Below are 4,521 nucleotides of genomic sequence, written 5' to 3' on the forward strand. Positions count from 1 at the left end.
AAAGCGAAAAATTTTTTTTTTTTTTAATTGATAATTTTTAATAATAATAAAACTGACCAAATTGTAAAATTTTATTAAATTTCCAAATAAAAATGTCGCACCTTAATGTTTTCGTATAAATAAGGACGCTACCGCAAATCCCACAATCGCTTTTTCACTTCAAAATGCATATGCACATATACGTATTTGAATAGTATATAATATGTGTATAAAATATGTATATAAAAAGTAGTGAATAAAAGGGAGAGCCAAAAACGGAAAGTGTGCACTTGCTTTTGTTTTTTTATAATTTTCTTATTTACCTTTTTCTTTTGTTCGCACCACTTTCAGTAATTCGCACTCGTTACCTGTTGTGAATGCGTAGGCGGTTTTCTGCGTTCACTTCCCTTTGGCAGAGGATGCAGTTGCAGCTCATTCCCACGAAGCGTCAGCAGCAGTTGATGTAGCGTCAACGTTAGCAGCAGCTGGCCGTTGTTGATGTTGACGCAGCAGCGGTGAAAATATCGGCGTTGACGCTGCAGCAGCGGGGACAACGGCGTTGACGCATATCCGTACGGGGAAAATAACTAACGTAGCGATGGCTTTTTTTGTTTTTTGCTTTTACCGAACGGCAATTTTTTTTTTTTTTTTTTTTTGAAACGGTCATACCATTGTTTCGACACTTTCAATAGTTAACGGCACTACGGAACAGTTTTTTTTTTGTAATAGCGGTAATGGTAAAAACAGCAATTTAGCGGGATTTTAAAAGTAATGTTTAATTTAATTTACCGCACTTTGTAAAAAATATATTTTTCTCATCAAAAACACTTCTGTGATTTTATTTGCGCACTCCACTGTACCTGCCGTTTTTAAACGAATTGCCGAATGTATACTTACATATGTTGTTGCAGAAGCACTTTTGCTTTTCACTTTACTTTTTCCCTTTTTTTTGCTTGTTCTCGCACTAAATCTATATGCTGTACGTATGTATATTCTGTATTAAATATTATATTTATTTAGCACACACTGCACATAATTAGCTTTTAGTTTTTATTTTTGTTTTTTATTTAATTTATGATATTTTGAATTTTTTAATGTATTATTTCATCACTTTGCTCGTTTTTTCGCTGCACTAATACTTGTTGTTTGTATTATTTTCAAAAAAAATTTTAATTTTTATTTTAGAACTCGAAAACTGAAAACTTCGTATATGTGTAGATACACTTTATTTATTTTTACTTAGGTTTGTTTTTAACCTTTGTTTTAATAAAAAATTTGGTTTTATTTTTGCTACTTGCAGTCACTTGCACTCACTTAACCGAAACCCGAAAAAGAGATAATGCACAGGCAATTGCAAACGAAAAGTTAAATTAGTTTTGCGAAAAGTTATTATACACTTTAAATCTTAAGCACGCACTAAGTTCCTGCTCGGGCGCCATGAAAAATCTCAAGCCTTTTTTAGATGAAATAAAATGTTGGGATGCGCAACTTAAATAAAAAGTGCCAATTGCCTGTGCCTAAACGAAAGGAAAATCTCCGGTTAAGTTAAAAGACGTGCGTTCGCGAGTGTGGTTTTATTACAATAGGATTCTTTATTTAAGTATATTATAATTTAGCTTAAACCTTAACCTAACGGCTTAAACTAGTGGTAAGTATGTATTAAAAGTAGAAAAGGGGTAAGTATAAGTATACATATTTCAACAGTTTCGTTAATTCATTGTAAAAGATTATTGTAATAGATAATGTGTTCTGTAATAAGTATATTATAGTAAAGGTAAGTATTTTTATAGCATAAAACATTTATAATTAATTTCAACATTATTCAATTAAGTTTATTTTTAACATATATTTTATTTTAGATACGAAAGATGCTTGACGCAACAATGCCTTTGAACTCCTTGTTGACGGACATGGGCACTACTATCATCATTAACATCTGTGAAGTTCGCACTGTCACAGTAATCGAAGTTCAATTGCTCTGATTTGTTTTGGTTTTAGTAGTGCTATTTTGTAAGTGCAATGCCGCTCTTGCTTGTGTTAACAAGTCAAAGCCTATAATGGCATCAAACGTGTCAAACACAAAAAATTGTGAAATTTGATTAAACATTTTTATAAAGCATTTGTTCGATATTCTGCTCGAACCATGTATCGAGGTCACAGTGAAGGGTTTTTCGACATGAATTACTTTTTTTAGCTCCTTTGCGGGCCTAACGTAGCTATTTGCAACTGTCGTTTGATGTACGGCAGTCGGGATTGTTCCCTAAAAAAATGCAGTGAATCATTGTCACACAGCGACCCAGTGTCTTCTTCAAATTGAGTTGCAGCAGCCTCTGCTGCATTTTCGTATCTTGGTTTCTCAGCATTAGGGTCACCCTAAACAACATTGTTACCTTGAGGTTTGGAGGAGTTAGAGCTGTCTCCGGGACCTGTCCCTGCTTATCTCTTTTATTTTCTTCCTGGTAACAATTGCTGTTTTGCTGTTTCCTGACCTAAAAGCTGGACCCATAAGCTACAAAGCTACAGCCGGCAAGCCGACTCAGCAAAAGCGATAACGTAGACACTTGCAGCATAGTCAAATATACGGTTACCGCAGCTGACCATAGTAGCCAGGCCACTGTGTTCATACATCAGCGGAATATGTTTGAAGCAAATAGGTACAGATAAGTGCAGTGCAAGTTTTTTATATTATTTGTGTTCAATTCTTATGTGTTAACTTTTATACTACGAAAAGACCACGCTACGTTGTAATCAACACTAGTGACCGAAGAGTTCCAAACGTTTGAAATAAATATAGTTTTACTATTGTAGCTGTACTCTGAGCGCGTTGCTACGCCAATTTGAAGGAAAGACAATGCACAAATATTCACTTTATTTTGAGTCATATTTGATTTTGTTCATCTGTCGAAAATTGGTCGTACCAACTCAGAAACCTGCTTCGGCTTATTCACAACAACTTTGCTAAAGATCATCACATGTTTAAATACATATGTGTTGGTACACGATTCTATAAAGTACATATGTACTGACAAACATTAAAATTTATACTCTTGCAACATTTTGCTACAGAGAATAATAGTTTTGTTCACCTTTCTTTCTTGTTTCTTGAATCACCTAAAACCAGTGTTGCAAATAATGCATTAAAAAAATAGTTGAATTAACATTAAACAAATTATTTTTTGAATCCCAAAAACCTGATTAAATATTTATTTTTATTGTTTAACTCCTAACCACCGGTTTGAAAAATAAAAAAGAAATCGACAAAAATTCCTCTTAGCTGTAGCCTCCACGCGGGCACTTAGTATGGCTCCTTACAACGTTATGATTTCAAGCCGGCCCTAGTCTAGCAGAGTCATGACATTGACTCTGGAAACAAGATAGGGCCCCGGAAGAAGCCAAGAAAGGAGGGGTTGAAGGCAAAAGCGAGGTACAAGGCGGCGGTCGGATTATGCAGCCGCCTCGAGGGCAAGTCCAACCTGAAGGAAGATGAGGTGAAACGGTTGGCTTGGGCCAGAGAGGAGGTGAAAAACGGCCAGGCATACTTCATTACTCGTAACTGGTGCAATGCCTCGGATCCAGCGTTTGCGAATCGCATTAAGGAGCATATCGCTGAAAAGAGGCAGCGGGCGATGAAGAGCGTACCGAAGGCGCCTTTAAAAAAGAGTAAGTGCAGGGACGTAGAAGCCGAGAAGCTACGACATCTAAGGCGCGGCGGTAACCAATGAGATTGCAAAACGACATTTGATCGTGGCACTCATAGACCGCAGTAACGTGCTGGGACGAATGTAACAAGAGCGGTGGAAAATAGTGGAGATAAAGCTATGGTAATCCTCTTCTAGAGCATGAGTACCAAACCAAGCGCACCCATTTAGTCCAGGAAGCGTGGATTGCATCCGGTAACGGGGTCACTGGGCTAAAGTCGCCAAACTATACAACATACACCCCGAGCCAGAATAATAGGGTAAGAATGGTTATATTGGTTAACCAAAATCTATCCTCCCAGTCTTTCCACAGATGACCTGACGGTTGTGGTAGTAAAGAGCTCCAAAGGCTGGCAGCTACATCCTGCAGAAGGAAGCAGATGTTTTTGGTGGGGCCTGATGCTAACGCCGATCATACGATTTGGGGCAGTTTCGACATTAATCAAAGAGGTGAGTCTCTATTCAATTTTATTTTAAAAAGTAGTCTAGTAGTAGCTAATATAGATGAGGAACCTACCTATATAGGACCCACTTCCAGAAACGTCCTAGAGATAACGCTCCATACAATTCCTTGATCGTATGTAGATCTTCTTCTCCTTTAAATCGGATGCAAAGATCGGACAAGAGGTGAGGAGAAATCTCAATTATACAAATCAGACAAGAGGTGAGCAGAAATCTCAGACACACAAACTGGGATCTTTACAGGCAAATACTATTAGGCAAGAGACTTAGATATTGCGTGTACTACTCATAGAAGAGGCGTGATATACCAGAAGAGATGTAATGGTAGAGAATTGAAGGGTGCTAGGCACACCGTCATTCTCTGACCATAGGTACATCTACT

The sequence above is a fragment of the Bactrocera oleae genome, chromosome X (genome assembly GCF_042242935.1).
Source record: "Bactrocera oleae isolate idBacOlea1 chromosome X, idBacOlea1, whole genome shotgun sequence".
Lineage (NCBI taxonomy): Eukaryota > Metazoa > Arthropoda > Insecta > Diptera > Tephritidae > Bactrocera > Bactrocera oleae.